Source organism: Peromyscus eremicus, chromosome 10 (assembly GCF_949786415.1).
Source record: "Peromyscus eremicus chromosome 10, PerEre_H2_v1, whole genome shotgun sequence".
Taxonomy (NCBI): domain Eukaryota; kingdom Metazoa; phylum Chordata; class Mammalia; order Rodentia; family Cricetidae; genus Peromyscus; species Peromyscus eremicus.
Window position 1 is genome coordinate 40,833,413 of NC_081426.1, and position 19,526 is coordinate 40,852,938.

Genomic DNA, 19,526 nt, shown 5'->3' on the forward strand with positions numbered 1-19,526 from the left:
ATATATATATATATATATATATATATATAGTGTATATATACAATTAGTATGAGTGAAATATATATTTATATAATATATATAATATATATATATTTATATATATTTCACTTATACTAATCAAATTGTGTTCTATTTTGTTCAAACAGAACAAAACCAAAATGCTAATGTTATAAATGAAAATCACTGATAAATTCTAAATCCCTTTATAATAAAAACACTAAATGTTACAAAATAATAATAAACTCATTGTACAAAGAGCCAAACGTTTGGAAAGACTTAACATGTTCAGTTTACATGGAAATACTCCACACATTGGCTTTCTATTTTAAGGCATTTGAAATCAAAATCTCAGATGCTCCTTTTTAAATAGGTAAATTGATAAGCTGTGTCTAAACTTCATTTGAAAGTACAATGTGCACATGATAGACATAATCTCAAAACCCATAAAACTGAGTGAGTTATAATTTCTATTTCAAATTTTACTAAAAACCTAGAGTAACCAAGATGGTATGCCCATGACATCAGACAGACATAAATATTTTAAATGGAATTTACACTCTCTTATGCTTATGGTAAGCTGATTGCTGACAAGGATGCCAAGACCACTGTGTAGGAAAAGAATAGTGTTTTAATAGTGCATTCATTTAATTGAATAGTTAAAACATGAAAAAGAAATATAAGTTTAAACCCTACAGAATAGAATGATCTGTCTAGAACTTGTGTATTTGGTGTGCTGATTATGCCAAGTATATAACAAAATGTATACTTCAAAGCTTCACAGAGAAAGTCATTTTAAAAATGGAGATTATTTAATATATATTTATCCAAAGCAGGTCTAACAATTTCCAATAAACACATGAAAGGATTCTCAGTGCCCTTAGTCACTTGGAACATAAGGATCAGAAGTAAGTGTATTACTGCCCACTCACTGTGATGCCTTTTGCAAAATCCCACACATCCTAGTAATGATATATATTACTGAAGCTGCTTAGTCAAACACTTCATTATTTACTCTAGCAGTTAAAAATTAGAATTGCCATATGACTCAGATCCCACTTTTAGTTATACACTGAAGCAAAAACATATGTCCGCAGAGCAATCTATGCATGAATATTTTTATAATTTATAAGCATTCATCACAGTAGCCCCAAATGGAAACAATTTAAATGCCTGGTACCTGATTAATAGTTAAACAAAACGCTGCATATAGTACTTGATCATAAAAAGAATACAATACTAAACCTGTCGCTACAGATATGAACCTTAAAATATTATACTAAGTGAAAAACATCCAACAGAAAAGACAACTGTGGTGAACCATGCTGCAGAGTTAGAGTGACCTACCCTCGTGGTCAATGAGAGAAACATAAGAGCGCAGCAGACAGGAAGTGTGCGACATTGAAGCTGGCCAAGAGGCCCTTTCCTGACATCCTAGTCTATACTCCCTCCTGTCCAAATTGAGAATGGTCTTTAAGAATACTGGAGGATTGAGGATGTGGATGGCTGCCTGAGGGCTGGGATTCTTCAGTGCCACAGCTACTCCTGAGCTGGCCATGCTGCTGGAAGATTTTGATGACACTGTCTCTACCAGTTACTACAACAAACGCACTGGCTCCTCAAGCTGGTCTTGAACTGAATTGTTTCTTCAGTCTTTCAGTATCACTCTATCTGGTGCCAATAGATACTTCTTTCCTTGTCATTAGATGAGTCACTTGACAGCATTTGTTGTATCATATCATATTTAGAAAAAAATTATTAAAGATATTTAAATACTTTATTTATAAAATATTTATATTATATTTATAAAATATTTAAAAACACATATTTAAATAATCCACTATAGCTAAATCTCATGCAGCAGCACACAGAATAGAAGGTGCATATCAGAGTCCTGTGGGCACTCGCTGGGATTTACACTCTTGTGTTGTAAAACAAGGAATTGGACAAGGACATGTCAATAGTATTATAAGTCAAGACAGTTTACTTCAATGAGGGCAATATGTACCGAAGCTGGTAAAAGGATTAGAAGCTCAATGGCACTGTGCTCAGTAGATGGGGACCTTTGTATGACATTTTAATCTTGTGCACATTGGCACTTTTCTGCACATGATCTACTAGACTTCCACTCCATTGGGAAGGTTTTCCAGTGTGGTTTCTTTTATATGATAAAGTTGACCTTACTGTCATTCTGCTGCAGTACAAGAAAAGTGCAGATGGGACAGAGAGGATGGATTCTTAGTGGGAGAGGTAGTTATTAGACATGCAGGCATGGTCAGGGTGTGGCAATGCCAGCAAGTCTCAGTGTGGACTTGCAGGGAAAACAGTGAATGTCCAGAGAAAGTATGACAAAATCGTTGTTTCACAGAGGGCAAAAGACAATGGGAAAAAGATGCAACAGAGTTAAAGAAAGGGAAGTATTTTGAGCTTCTGTGTCTAAAGGAATAACAGTTACCATGGGAACATTAATACTTCATCAAAATGATTTATTTTTATATTTCTAAATTACCATATAAGTATATAAATACATATTGAACATTGAGCATATCCCCCACCATAATCTCCTCCTTTCTTGCCTTACCTATCTCCTGTTAGTCCATTTTGTTCCCTATATAGCTTTTCTTCAACTTCTATGTTGCTTATATGATTTTATAATATATACATATATAATATAGGAACTAAAATTGAGAGAAAACGTATTTGTCTTTTTAAGATTGGCTAAATTTACTTAATATGATTGTCTCTAGTTACATCCATTTTCTTACAAATGAAGTTAACTTTGTTCTTTATGACTAAAAAATAACCCCACTGTACATTGTACACCACATTTTTTTCATCCATTTTTCTGGTATTGGACACTTAGTTTGGGTCTGGACGTTAGTTATTGGGGTAGAGTTGTAATAATAATCAAGAACATAGATCTTGTCATCTTCTGCTCACTGTGCTCACTTAAGCTGCTGGATTTCAGTAGCTACCCTTTATGGTGATCTGTCATTTTCAGCCCAGCTGCTCAACCCTTACTAACCAGGTTGCAAATTGTAAAAGCAACAAATGGTTCACTTATGCAATGAGATACTTTATTCCAAATTGTCTCAATTCAGAACTTCTTTCATGAACCAACCTGACCTTTTTCTTGCTTATTAGAGTGGAAGTGTGGATACGTCAATAAACATTTTCAGAATTTCTGGGAGCAATCAACATGGATGCTGCAGCAGATGTGTCTGATTCTTGAGTTATAGGATCATGCAGAAGAGCTGATAATTTCAGTTCTATAACAATGACAGAAGAAGAAAAGGTAATTGAAACTTAGAAGCTCTCTTGGCTCCTTATCTATGGTGAGTGTGTACACACTGTGTCATCACTTAGCTGTGCACTAGAGTTAGGGGCAGCATACTTGATCCTTACCCAAGCTGGTAAAACAACACACACACAATCTTCAAAGCATCTTTTTTTTTTTTTTTTGTCCCAGAAGCCAGCTCCCACATAATGACATGAGACTTCTTATTAATTATGAAAGCTTTACCTGTAGCTTAGGTTTGTTCCTAACTAGTTATTATGATAAATTAAATTATTTATATTAATCTACATTCTGTCACAGAATGGGGCATTACTTCTCTTCTATCTTTCACCTCTTCTTTTCTCTCCGTGTCTCCTGGCTTCTGTGCATCTAGATTCCTCTTCCTCTTCTTTTCTTTCACTAGAAATCCTGTCTATACCTCCTGCCAAGCTATTGGCTGTTCAGCTTTTCATTACACCAATCACAGCAAATACATCTTCACACAGTGTACAAATACCCCAAACATTTCCCCCTTTTTGTATAAATAAAAAGGAAAGGTTTTAACTCTAACATAGTAAAACTATATACAATAAAACAATTATCAGCTAAGAATTATATTCACAATGTCCAGTCCATTTGGATTTGTCAAATTTGGAGAAAGTACTGTATTATCTATTCTATTTTAGTGAGTTCAAAGTTTTACATCTAAATTTTATTTTTTATTTTATTTTATTTTAACTTGTATTACCATCCTAAAAATGCCTTTTTAGACCTTAAAATATCTTCTCAGATAAGCAACTTAAGCTTGTATGTTTCTTAACCTTATAAACTTTACATCTCTTATGTAAGTTTCTTTTCTGAATTTGGTAATAAGGAAAACTATAACTATCTAGTCTTCAGCCCCATGAAAGACTCGAGAAGGGTATAATATTATCTCAGTAAACAGGAAGTACAGCGCAAACAACTTCCAAAAATATAGAATGACAGAGACATCTGGCTGCCTGGACAGTCACCCCAGGTTCCTCTACAATGTTGAGGCATCCATCTTTGGTCTATAGGCCTAAACTATCTGAAAGACCTTTCTGTGAAACAGGAATTTTGAAAGACTGTCCAACCTTATCTTGGCAAAATTCAGCAGTTGCCTTATTTTGTGTTTTGCTTGTCCAATTTGGACAGCATTCTGTCAGTAGTTGAGGCAAGGTCAGTTTCTTGCCCAGTGGTTAACTTTGACACAATTAAAGCAAATTCCATATGGAGGTTCTCTGATGATCATCATCCTTTTTTTGAAGTAAATTGGTACTTCCAGGAGCAGACATGTCTCATTGTAATGAAAAGCCTTAGGTTATTAAAACATCTTAAATGCCATATTCTGTAGGTCTCTCGTGTTTAAAGACTACCTCTATATCTAAAATATACCTCTGTTTAACCTTGCAAACATACCTGACATGAGTACAAGTTTGATTGTTATAGATGACTAATAACCTGTATTTCTTAATTATACATTACATTTTTAAACAAGCTGCATAGGTACAATACCTTAAATAAGAGTAAAAAACGTATATACAGTATAAAAAACAACCTTAAATTTGGTTCAGTAACAAAAATATCTTAAACAAGAGTAGAAACATACATAGAGTATGTTCTGACAAAAATAACCTTAAATTTATATCGACATACAAAAATACATACCAATGTAAAATATTTGAGATTAATATTTGCTTTTTAGTCTAAAAATAGATTCAATAATCTACCCTTTTATCCTATCATTCCAGGTTCCTCCTTTTTCTTTTCAGAAAGAGATTCTTGAATCCACCCTCCCTTGCTTAGTTTTCTTCCTTAGCATGATCAGTAACAGTTTTCAACCACTGCCCCCCCAATGATGACAAACATCTAAAACCCACCAAATGACCAAAAACTACACACCCCACCTCTTGGGAATGTTGGCATCATGCGCTTAAAATTACTCCTGTGGTTTGGGGGCAACTGTATTTCTAGGGGACCATGAGAAAATTGGGACAATGGTCAGGTCCTGGGAGAGCTAGATGTATTATTTTGTTTGTTTTAGTCTCTTTGTGATGGGGAAGTTTAAGCTTATCTAAAGTCTTGGCTGGAGTAGTCTTTGAGGCTGAACCTTCTGAGCTAGCAACTTTGAAGTTTTTCTGGATACAGAATTTTGAGGAAACTGTAACAGAGGCATTCTGAGAGGCTATAACAGAGGCACCTGGGCTGCTTGATTTTGTTGGTGTCTGGTACTGTTTTTCTGAAGACACATGAACTTTTAATGGTAACATATATATCTGTATTAACACAAGTATGGAATGTGCAGTGTGCCTAAGTCAGCTATAGAAGCTTTTTTGTTGTTGTTGTTTTGTGTCTGAGTAGGTAAAAGGCATCTGTTAACTTTATAAGTCTGCTTGGACTGTATAACCAAACCTCTATCCATGCCATACAGAAGGATGACATGTAATAATAAGTCAGTAGGACTCTGTAGTCTACAAGATTTATCATGTCTCATCTAGTCTCAGAGCCAGTCCCAGGTTGAGGGATCAGCATCTATGTAACTTGTCTTATAGTTTTTCTTTTATTTCTGTTTTTATGTCTGTAGATTAGGTTTTCAGGATGTCTCCACCAATCGAATCTTGTCTTCATTAATTTTGAAGAGAAATATAGGATTTTGTTTCCTGTGGAAACAAAGGCAACACCTCTCCCCCCAACACAACGTATTTTTTTTTACTTCTATTCTGAAATGAAGACATTCTTAAAATATATACGTTGGTTCAATTTAGCAGTTTCCATAATCCAATGTCTCTCAGCAGCTGTTGGTTTTTGTATATTAGCATTTAAAAAATTCAAAGAGAACAAAACATAGGATACAGATAGATGCCCTGAGTATTTCCCTTCCTTACCTGGTTTATTCTTTTCATATTACTTAACTCTTTATTTAAAGACTTTACTTTATTATTTTTAAACTATTTTTATGATTGTATATTCACCTATTATTTCTCTTTATTTAGCATCTAAGTACATCTTTAAATATACTGCAACCTATTCAGAGGGTTTGTCAGCCTGGACTTGGCTTTTGTTTGTGTGTGTGTGAGTCAGCAGCTTCCTCTGACCATGTGAGCCAAGTCTGAAACTACTAGGCTACTGTCTCAGGGCTCTACTTAGTATATGGCATGGTGGTGGCTAGCTCCACCCGGATTGGTTCTATGAGAGCCTACTCCATTGTCAGCAAGTACTGGCCCTGGAGCTGCATTTAACTGGCCCAGCTCTGGGAATTTCTTATGTCTGTCTGAAGCAGGAGTTTGTACCCAGTGCCGGCTGCTCAAGTGTTTAGCTGTACAGCAAGGTCTCTTAAAAAAGCTGTGCCTCTGTATGATGAGCATACCAGAGAAATCACTTTCTCAGGTTCTGTGTGGATGTTTGAGTCCCACATTAGGCACCATATGTAACAAGTCTTTTTCTGCATCTCCAGCCAGCTCCCAAATAATGACATGGAGACTCTCTTATTGATTATGAAAGCTCAACCTATAGCTTAGGCTTGTTCCTAACTAGCTCTTATAACTTAAATTAATCCATTTATATTAATCTTCATTCTATCATGTGACGTTACCTCTCTTCCATCTTGTACCTCCTGTTTCTTCTCTATGTCTTCAGGCTTCTCCTGTGCACCTTGATTCCTCCTCCTCTTCCTTTGTCTCCCTGGGAATTCTGCCTATACCTCCTGCTTTTTTATTACATCAATCATAGCAAATATATCTTCACTCAGTGTACAAATATCCCACAACACAGTCTAATGGTTATCGTGAGCATAAATAGCATGTTTCTAAACATTTGATACTTCCTGGGTGACAGTACTACGTAGGGATGCAATTTTGTTAACCTTAAACTTTGAACCCCAAAACTCCTTCACTGTCCAGTAGCTTTGCTCAAGATTTAGAGTCTCTTCATAGATATTCTCATTCATACTCAATCCCAGGTCTTAGTAACCTGTACCACCCAAGCTCCCATCCTAATAGAAGCAAGAGCTGTTGTCTTCCTTTAGCTGTGTCATCATCAATAGTTTTCTTCAAGAGAAAGAGCTGGGAGCTTTGCATCCTGATGGTAGAAGAACATGTAGCCTCCTGGCCTTAGAGTAGTCTGACTTCTGGGCAGAAGAGAGCAGACTTTATAAGATACTTTTTGATGTGTCTTAACTAACTGTCAGAATATTTTTCTCTTTTATCATGCTTGAGAATGGCAATGGCCCTCACATACTTCAAGCTTCACTGAAGTCCCCCAGATGTTTGTTGCCAGACCAGCAGCTGTCTTACATAGATATAGGGAATAAGGGAATACAATAGCTTTATATGACTTAAAGGACTTATGGAGCTAGCTGAAGTGAATATCATGAATGAACATTTGTAACAGGGTGCTCAACATGGTGCTGGAAGAGAATTCAGATCTTCCATTACAACAGTACACAGAGCAGAATGTGTTCTTCAGAGCTGAACCTTAATCCTGGGACTAAGTTGCTTAAAAACAAACAAATAAAAAACAAGATCACAATTTATAACCAATAATTTTCTCCAGTGTTGAGTATATAAAAGTAAATGCATGGGGATAAGTACATATATAGTTATGTTTGCACACATATAAACACAGTGTGTGTGTGTGTGTGTGTGTGTGTGTGTGTGTATATATATATATATATATATATATATTCAGTCACATTTACATTGTTTAGTTTTTGTAATTCTCAATGAAATATAAAATGTAACTGTCTCTATGTTAGCTTATGTTAAAATTTTTGGTATATTTGAATTGATTTTCTTGATGTTTATATGTAACTCAAAGTTACTGTAAATGTTCACAATAATTTAAACACTCATCCATCTTTCCAAGAGGGCTGGCTATGAAACCCACTGGAGAATTACTTTCAAATATTGACAGTACTGTTCCTTTAGTATGAAGGATTTGGAAACTGCATTGGCTCCAAGGCACCTCCTTAGTTTTCACTGGTGTTTGATGTTTGGGTCTCAGAGGTGTTGCAGGAAGCAGGAATTCTCAAAAGGCCCTACAGAAGTGGGTCTGCTTTATGTTAAAGAGCCAAGTCAGGCTTACACTAGAACTGCTGTTGTCTGTTGTACCCTGGGGCCTTAGGGGATGTTAAGTATTTCAGGGTACTCTAATGTTCTCTGAGCTGAGGTCACAGGCAACCTTCAATCAAATATGCAGGGCTCCAGCTGTCTGAAAGTAAATTGGATTTATCTTCACGTATTACTAGATAAATTAGATCATACTTGTAATGGGTGACTCGGGTTATTATTTCTTTCGGTAAATTTGAATCCAGTCATTGTTGGAAACTTAGTCAAATCTCTATCATTTCACTTCTATTGGAACTCAGATGCCACTAAGAAAAGCTTGGTCTTAAAAAAAATAGTGTTTTCTTTTTAAAATTTAAATTTATTTTCTTCTACCCTACAAATTTAGTTTTAAAAGAATGTTGTGCTCTTCAGTTTAGATAATTTCCATGGTACCTGTCTAATAGTGACAAAAATTTATTGGGAAAGATATATTAAAAAGTTTAAACTTTTAGAGAACATACAGGTATTATTTTAGAGTAGAGCTAAACCAACAAAACAACATAGGTAAATGTTTTTGTATTTAAGAGTAATAAACAAATCTTTTAAGTCAATAGCTTCCCAAGTTTTTCCTAAGAATGACCAGGATAAACTGCAGCACTTTTGACAAAGATGTTGGTGTAAGTGTTATATGTTCTATAGTAGCCCTTGAGTGAAGGATTTTGTAAAATGACCAAGCCTGGCTCCATCCAGATCTCAGCTTCCCTGTGTGAGGATGTGATAACTATTTCCACTCATAGTTGAGTTGTCATACTGCTGGTACTATGCCCTTGAACTTTTAAAACTGTAAGTGAAACAAGCCTCCTAAAGTCCACACACAACCACGAAGGAGCCTGAATATCTAAAACAAATTTGAGCAAGAACAAAATTGGAAGTACCACACATTTTATTTTAAAATATATTACAGGGTGATGATAAATAGTATGATTTACATAAACTAATAACTTCTACAGAGCAAAGGAAACAACATGTTTATAAACCTTATGTTTGATGAGGTGCTAATTTCTAGATTATATAAAAGGACCAATGTTATTGATCAATTGGCCAACACCCTAATTCTTGGTTCTTCATTGAATAATCCACAAAAGAAAAGCTATTTTATAGCACATTAAAGTTCACAGCGCGCTTTTACGTAAAGAGGACATATTTCCTGTATTCTTTTTGCCTTTTTATAATTCATGATATCATTCATGATCAACATCCCTCAACAGAATGGAACACTTATTATAATGGATGAATCTGATTTTTACATGTCACTATCACCACACTCCAAAGTGAGGATTTACTCTTGTTATTACATATTCTATGGATCTTGGCAGAAGTATAAAGATCCAAACCACCATTACTATGATATATAGAATAGTTTCACTGCCTTCAACACCCTCTGTACACTGCCATTTTCTTCCTCCTTTTTCATTAATCTCCAGAAATTACTGATGTTTTAGCTGTCAACATGGTTTTGCCTTTTCCATAATGACACACCATTGGACTCATACAGTATGGAGCTCTTTTCTGATTGATTTTCTTAGTGAAAATCATTTTTTGTTCATCTATTTCTTTTTGTGGCCTTAGAGTCCCTTTCTTTGCATACCTTTTTGAATGTCTAACCACTGAGATCTCCCAAATTTTGACAATTAGGAATAGAGCTGAAATAATTTTCAACTTATTTGGAAATGTTTTTGATAGTGACGATGACTGAGGTTCCTTTTTCTTTTCATCAGATGACAAATCAGAAGACAGGGTTCAGTCATTTTCGCCCTTGGACTTGAAGACTGGCACCTCCCAATAAACAAGAAAATAAACAAGGAGTTCAAGAAGTGAGATAATGGTGGTACATACCTGAAATCTCAACAATGAGTTGGTGGAGTCAGGGCATTGATGCCAGCTCCAGAGAGGGCTCTAGTCCAGCTTGGGATATGTAGGACACTGTTTAAAAAAATGAGATATGCTTCCTATACACTGTATACTTATTCAATCTCACATAGCCACACAGGTAGCACTAGACATTCATTACCATTTAACCTCTTAAAACCATTCTTTTAGCAGAGCCTGACTTCCATCTCCTTCTTGTGCACCTGTTTTTCTTGGTTTCTACTTCTATCCAGTCTCTGAATTGGGGTTCATTTTTCTTTCTGGTTTGAAATGTTTTGTCCTCTCGCACAAATATTTTGTTTCCCTGAGAATACCTGTTAGTGAAGAGAGAGTCCAATTGGAGATCTCCATTGAATTCTTCTCTTTGGAGCTGGGGAACCATGCAGAAGAGGGGGAAGAAGGATTGTAGGAGCCATGGGGGTTGAGGATGCCAGGAGAACATGGGGCCTACAGAAATAACTAAGCAGGGCTCATAGGGGCTCAGAGAGACTGAAGTAGCAATCACATGCCACTATAGGACTGAGCGAGGTTCTCTGCAAATATGTTATGGTTGTTAGCTTGGTGAATTTGTGGGACTCCTAACCGTGGGAATGGGAGTGTCTCTGACTTTTTTGTCTTCTCTCTGGACCATTTTCTTCCTACTGTTTTGCTTTGCCCAGCCTTGGTATAAGAGTTTGTGCCTAGTCGTATTGGATCTTGTTATGCCATGTTTGGTTGATATCTCTTGGAGGTCTGCTCTATTTGAAGGGAAATGGAGGAGCAGCAGATTTAGAGGAAAGAAGAGTTGTTGGGAAGACTGGGAGGAGTGGAGGGAGAGAAGGCTGAAGTCCAGATGTATTGTATGAGAGAAAAATAATTTTAAAAGGGAAGAAATGCTCAGAATATATTGACATCACATGCTGTTTCAGTGTAAGACAATGTGAGATATTGAAATGTAATTAATCTGTAAGTGTTGTTTTCATGTAACAGGAGATGACTCAGTTACAACAGGTGTCAACAAACAGTTCTATGAAAAGAAAGAATTCAAAAAAATGTGCAGATTAGTTGCCGTATTCCTATCACTTTCTTCTACTAAGACCTTGTGGCTCTAGGCTGTCATTAACTCTATCCAGTGAGTAGCTGGACTTTTATTATGTCTTCCTGTCTGAATGATTATCTCCAGACCTCGATCCTGATTCTTTTCCTACTCTGTCTCTGTCTGTCTGTCTCTCTCTCTGTCTCTCTCTGTGTCTGTCTCTGTCTCTGTCTCTGTCTCTCTCTCTCTCTCTCTCTCTCTCTCTCACACACACACACACACACACACACACACACACACACACACACACACACATAAATTAGCCTAGGACAACACTCACTGCTTAAATTTTTTTTCAGCTAAAGCCCAAGACCAAGACAGAAAATCACATGACATCATCACATGATATCATCACATGGCATCATCTCATGGTTCTCTTGGGGGTTATCTGACCACACTTTGTGCCGGGATACCCATTTAATGGGGAATATCTGGGCAAGTGCCTTGAAACAATCTTTAATAGCTTCCTATAAAGCCATGTGAGAAAGAGAGAGAGAGAGAAAGAGTCAGAGACAGAGACAGAGAGACAGAGAAGCAGTGATATTTAGCAAAATTAATTCTCATGTATCAATTTAGGAATGTGACTTTTCTGAAACTTTTATGCACCTGATGATAAACTGTTCCATTGTTTATAGAAATGCAAAAATGCAATTGCAACTAGATTTTCTTAACATTTGCACTTGGCAACACCAAGAGTTGGAAACAAATTCAGAGTCTTCAATTTAAAGCAATAAATGTATTTCTTTATATACCCCACAGCTCTGCCATGGAAGCACCTGCCCACTCTTATCCCATGCTTCTTTGTATTGATGGTTATCTCTGTGAAGTGCAGACCCTAGGGACAGTGGGAAGAGGGTCTTATTTATCTGGACACTGGGACTTGCTGTAGCAGATGCTTGATAAATGTTCTCTGCAGAATGGAGAGAAGGAAGCAAGGAAGTAGAAAGGGAAGTGGAGTAGGAGAAGCATTTCATCTTTAAAGTTCCTTTCCCTAAGCACAAATTTAGAAAGTGTGAGGAGATCTTCCCCAAAATGATAATGGCCCTTTTGGAGCCCACTTCTATGATGGGACACCTAGCACAGCCTTGAGGCAGGGGGAGGGGCTAGGACCTGCCTCTACTAAATGTACCTCCCCATGGGAGGCCTTACCTTCCTATAGGAGGGAATGGAGGGTGGGTTGGCAAAGGGAGGCTGGAGGGGCAGGAGAAGGGAAAAAGGGGATCTTTGGTATGTACAATGAATAAAAAATATTGTTAATTAAAAAAATGATAATGGCCCTTCCCCCAAACTAGTATGTATCTATAATGAGCAGGTTCAGGCTTCCTTGTTTGCTTGTTACTAATGTATAAACAGAATGAAAAGAATGTATTCTACTAAGCCTGTATGCTTATGCATGTGACCAGAAGAGAATATCCTGTACCTAGAAGGACAAAATTATTCTTAAATAAAGTAAACACATTCCGACATTTGTCCAAAGGATACATATGAAACACTAAAGGTTTTATTTGTTTTACTTCATTTTATTTTCAGCAAATGCAACATATTAGGTGAAATATCCCACCTGGTGGAAGAATATAGGATGTCTTAAACAGTAGAAAGGAAGCTAACAAGTTCCTCTATTCACAGCCCTGGTGCCGCTTGGTTGACTTGTTTGTTTTATTTTTCTTCCATCACTAGGAACATCTCACTCAGGCATGGAAGGTGGGCAGAGCAAAGCCACCATGTCCCCTATCTAAAGTTCTCATCACAGCCACATGCATAGCACACACCTTTCCTTTACATTACTTGGAAAGCTTTATCATTGGGGTAGTAGATTTTTATTTTATTTTATTTTACAATATAATTTAATTCTACATATCAACCACAGATTCCCTTGTTCTCCCCCCTCCCGCCCCCCTCCCCTTCCCTCCAGCCCACCCCCTCATTCCCATCTCCTCCAGGGCAAAGATTGCCCTGAGGATTGAGATCAACCTGGTGGACTCAGTCCAGACAGATCCAATCCCCTCCTCTCAGGCTGAGCCAAGCGACCCTGCATAAGCCCCAGGTTTCAAACAGCCAAGATACAGTGATGATAAGAAGCAGGGTGACTTTAGTAAATTTACATGCTTTTACATTTTTCAAAAGTAAATATCCATCAACACCTTCTTGTATTCTGGTTAGATCTCACTTCCCTGTAATTGGTGCACCATTTTGTGTTTATTGTGGGAAGCCAATGGCTAACTCAAAATAGTAAATATTTAGCATATTTTATTCAATAATTTGTCAGTTGCTTCATAGTGCAATTTAGGTAACAAGGGCTTTGGTTTTATATAGTGCCTTAGGAACTTAAGCTTTTTAACTTGTGGTTTGTGTGGAGCATCCACTACTAAGTTCAAAAATATGGGACAGACCAATTGTGAGTAATGTGAACCATATCTGTACAATGGCAATGTGGAAACGACATTTACTGAACACACCTCATGCCTTGGTGTTGTATTACATATATGTTTGTGTCTGAGTAGACTATTTCACTCACTCCTTGACGAGGCCAATAAATGAGCAGTTTACTAGCCACAACAGAATTATATTAATCATAGAGTTGGCATATAATTTTAGAAATAATTATTGAAATAAAAATATTTTTCTATAATCAAATTTTCCCAATACTAATTCATCTAAATTCTCATAATCATAAATTTAGTCTTATTTTTGAGTATTTTGTGGCTTGAAATCTTTTTTTAACCATTTTTTTTTCTTATTTTAACTTAGCTGTTACAGCCTGGTAGTTCAAAGTATATCTTTCCTTCCCATTTTATTAATGAAAAATGGAGATCCAGAGAGAGTAACAATGCATATACCTCACTTAGTAAATAACAAGTATTCTAAGAACAGTGTTGCCTAAGAAGTTATGTTTAACAGTCTTACTTACATAGCCAACAGTCAATCAATAAAGTTCTTTATTAAAATTATTTTATTTTGTTTTAATCTTTAGTGAGTAGTAATCATGTGACATGGTTCTGGGCTACAAATTCTTTCCAAAACAGAAGAAATGAAATTGGAGATGGTTTATTTTTATCTTCATATATTGATTTAAAGCTGCCTAGATCTGGAGACCCATTTCCATGAATTGATCATATACACATGCATACACTCAAGCATATACATATCACCATGCATACATATCTACACACATATAGATATATATGAAGACAGAGTGCACAAGTATGTTTGTGTCTCAATATGTGCATGAACATAGGCACACTGTCAGAGCAAACATGCACATATGTGCATATATATGTGCATGTTTGCTATAATAGAAATTTATTCTCTCACTGTTCTGGTTTCTATGACTCTAGGTCTAGATGTGCTCACGGCTATGTATCCTCTGAAGCAGCAAAGGAGAAACCTATCCATGACTGTAACATGAATCTTAAAAGGTCTTATTAAAGAAAACAAGCCCAGAGCCAGTTATTGGGGTGAATGCTGGAAGATCAGAGAGGCAGAACAAGCCACAGCCACCTCACCTTGCCAATTCTTCAGCTGATCCTGTTTCCTCAGACTGGAAGCCCCTGAGTCCTCACCAAATGGATCTCAGCTGAACTGCTGCTAGAAGCCTAAAAACTTAACCAGCTAGTTCCTGCTTTTCACGCCTTATATACCTTTTTGCTTTCTGCCATCACTTCTGGGATTATAGGCGTGAGTCACCATGCCTAGCTGTTTCCAGTGTGGCTTTGAAATCACAGAGATCCAGATGGATCTCTGCCTCTGGAATGCTAGGATTAAAGGCGTGTGTGCCACCATTTTCTGGCCTCTATATCTAGTGGCTGTTCTGGTCTCTGACCCCAGATAAGTTTATTAGGGTGCACAATATTTTGGGGAACACAATATCACCACACGTGACTCTTACAGTATTCATCGCTCAGGCAATTTCCTGGTTTGTCGTCATGACTCAGTTCTCTAACATCACCTTCATATGGACATCTTTTTTTCTGTGTTTTCTCTTGTCTATCACTCATAATGAAATAACATTGGCCTAATGTCCAATCTAAATAATGAACCATGATCTTATTTCTGCATCCTTATATATACACAGTTACTTTTACTAAATTCACATTCACTGGTTTTAAGTGTTTGGATGTTGTCTTAGTCAGGATTTATATTGCTGTGAAGAGACACCATGACCATAACAACTCTTACAAAGGAAGGCCTTTAACTGGGGCTAACTTATAGTCTCATAGGTTTAGTCCATTACCATCTGTGTAGGCAGACATGGTGTTAGAGAAGGACCTGATTGTTCTACATCTTCATCTACAGGCAGCAGGAAGAAACAGTGTCACACTGGGCATACTTGAGCTTATAAGACTTCAAAGCCCACCCCTACAGTGGCACACTTGCTCTAACAAGGCCACACATACTCCAACAAAGCCACATCTCTTAATAGTGCTACTCCTAAAGACCAAGCAATAAAACATATGAGTCTATAGGGTCCATACCTATTCAAATCATTACAGATATGCATATGCTTTTTTAAGGCCACCTTTTAACCCAATATTCTGCATTCATATAGTTTTCCATGGTAGTGTTATAACAGATTACCACAAATATAGACTCTTATGATAACATACAGTCTCGAAGTTCTGGAGTTTAGAATTAAAAGCATCTGATACCTTCAAGTTTTCAGCTTGCAGAGTCTGCTGGTTTTCCTTGCCTTGATCTGTTCTGCCTTCTTGCTTCTATCATACCATCCCTACCATTAACCACCTCCCTCTGAGAAGTGGCTTTGGGTTATTATTGAGTACCACATTATTCTAGGCAATCTCATCATCTTAATCTTCTCAGATTAGTCACATTCAGAAAGTCAACTTCTCCCTGTAAGGAAACATATTTACAGGCTTTGAGGGTTAGGATGTAGATCTGGGGTACATTGTTCACATTTAACATAGGCAAAAAATTAAAGAAACAATAAATATTTCAAAATCTGGGCAGTTAGATGTACTAGAACCAGTCAGGCAAAATTTTAAAAAATAAGATGAGTGTCCTCTGTTCTGTGGCTTAGACTGGCACTAGATAGAGGGCCCCTCCATCCTAGCAGAGCTAGGCCTCGGATTTTCAAGTCCCTGGTTACTGGCTCCTGATATCTGCTCTCCTGCTTTCAGAGCAGTCGGTCTTATTTCTGTTCTCCCCCTGAGCTGAACTTGAAGCATATTTGGCTTATTAATCTTCATCCCCCTCCTGAATACCCCTGTGAGGTTATCAAAGGGCAAAGGAAAGGACGGCAATAATCATCCTTATTTCACAGGCCAGGGATAATGACAGCAAAGTGGTCCAATTAATCTCTCTAATTAGTTGTAGAGAAAGACAGGAAAGGAACCCAGGTCCTTGGCCCAGTCATCTGTCTCCTACTCTTGCAACCATGTTTTTATCTTTTACAATTTCCTAAGAACTTAGAGCTGATCTGGGCTTTTGAAAAGTGAATTGGCAGCAGCAGCCATGAAGGCTATATTCACTTAAAGTGTATGTGTGTGTGTGTGTATGTGTGTGTGTGTGTGTGTGTGTGTGTGTGTGTGTGTGTGAAGGGTATTTAGTGACAGTTTTTCTATTGTACATCCCAAAGGGAGACTAGAATGAACCACTCCCTGAGGAAGCTGTAACTGAACTGTGAATGAGCTACAAAGTAAAGCCAGAATAGCTTTATATTCCATGTGGAAAGTATTTGCTAATATTGTATTTTTTTTTCCAGTGGGTCAAGTGGGTCACTCTGCCATCTGAAATTTGTATGGGGCAATGGAGGAGGCCTATCATATTCACCTAGTTCTTGTGCACACTTGGGGATTTAAATATGACTAGATTCCTTAAGCTATGTTGGCCTAAAGGTCAGCCAATCTTTAGTAACCCTATGCCAAGGGGAACTGCAGTGAGATGGGAGTGAGTCATCCTTTCTGCGATGAGAGAAGCTTATCTACTCATGAACCCAAATCACATGTTTGCCTAAAATGTCAGCATCCTTCTTTCTTCTCAGTCTCTCTTTTGTGCTACAGAGTACTACTGCTTTTTGGAATGTCATAGAGACCTTCAACAAACTGAAGACAAAAATGTGTATGTATTATGCAATATGATCCAGGGGAGTGCTGTGGTTTCTTTAGCATCTGGTTTTGTGGAATTCCCTTCTGATTCCTCTCAGTGCAGGCAGGTGATGCTTTTGAAATCTGACCTCCCTCATCCCTCAGTCTCGTGTCTTCAGAACTCAAACATGCACGAGATTTTTCAAGCATACTATGATTTTCTCAATTTATTTCTTCTGCATGAGATGTATTCTTTCCTTTACACATTCTCCTTTTACATTCATTTCTCCTCTTGGGTCCCAGTTTGCATATCATATTTATGTCTTTCTCTTTAAGGCTAACTAAGACATCCTTTCTGTGTTCTCTTTCGTAGCTAATAGATGCTCCAAAAAATACTGATTGAATAAAACAAAGTTCAAATTCCTATAGTTTTAAAGTTTATAACTGAAATATATTTCAATAGAATCATCCACTCCTCTAGAAACAAAAGTCAGCAATAGTCCTTATCCAGTTAATACATAACTATAATATCCTGGGCTAGAAAGATGACTCAGTAGTTAAAAGTGCTTCCTGCTTGAACTTGTGATCAGTTGCCAGCACAGGCAGTTGGCTGCTCACAACATCCTGTAACTCCAGCTCCAGGGGATATGACTCCTTCTGGACTCTGTGGGCACCTGAACTCATGTGTACAGACCTAGACACAGATGTAATTTTTGCTCAGGAATATGACGTCTGGAAAATTTCTTAAGAAAATGAAATTAAGAAAGCAAAACTTTGGAAAAAGATACTTACGGACATAAAGTTAGTAAGCATGTGTCTTTGGAAGCAGTATCAAAATTTTTAATAAGATATGAGCAATGACACTATCAATAGACATACTAACGTGGAAGGAGAGAAATACCTTGGTTTCCAAACCCTGAACAAGAACTATAGGCAACTAATTACTGCAGAAAGAAGGAGAATTAGCCTTTCCCAGGCCAACTAGGCCCCTAATTGATCATCCAGTACAAAATGGTCAGCCCTGAAATCATATACACATAAACAACAAAAAAAGACTCAGCAGGTTATGTTTATTTATGCATCCCCCTGTGTCTGTGTATGTACTACTACGACTAATAATAATAAATAAAAGAGGCTCTCAATTTGAGAAGACTGAGAAAAAATGAGAAGTGAAGTGGGAGAGGTTAGGAGGGAATGGATACGAGAAACTTTGGAGAGAGGAAAAGGGAAAAGGAAAACAATATAATTATATTTGAACTTAAAAATATTTGGGAAAGCACCCAATTTTAAATATGGAAAGAACTGTTGTGAGTAAAATGGTATACATTCACTAAAATTCTTTATCCTGTAGAATTTATGGTGAAAAAGAGATAGTTTGCACTGTAGTGTTAAACGTGGATCATAGTTTAAAAAGTGAGAAATAGCTAGTACACATTTCAAAATAATCACCAAATCAGTTTAAACTTGAGGTAAGAGATGCAGCCAAATAGTTTCCAAAGTGCTTTGAGTAGTAAATCTATGTCCAATCCCTTTCTATTTTGTATTATTTTTCCAAGATATAACAAAACACATTAATATTAACTTTATAAGACTAGTATTATTCTATAAAACAAATTCCCGTATTCCCAAATGTCAAAGTGTGTACAAACATACATGCCTAAAACAAACAAATAGCAGCACCAAAATGTATTTTTAAAGGCCAAATTAATTAACAGTCAATAAAAGTAATGGTTTTCATCATCTTTCTTTGGAAGACCTTATCTGTTCCTGTGCAGTAGACACAAAGGAGCACACACAGGAAATCACTTAATGTCTGTTGGTGGACATCTGGTTTTGTTTGTTTGTTTGTTTGTTTTGTTTTATTTTTCTGTCTGGCAAGGCCTCCATGTTCTTGGGAGCTTTCATCCTGACTTTTCTGTGGAGACCACCTGTGCCATATTTAAAGGCTTCTCTGCTCTATGAAGAGGGTGGTACACAGGATTCAGGCTGGGTAGTCATTTTATGTCATTCCTGTCAACAGAAATTGAATGAGAAAGGATTAGTACCCAATAAGGAAAGTGTTACTAGTTCTGTGGAGTTTTGATTGGCATATATTATTTGTATGTAATAAATTAGCTTCATGTAATATTTTCTTATATGCA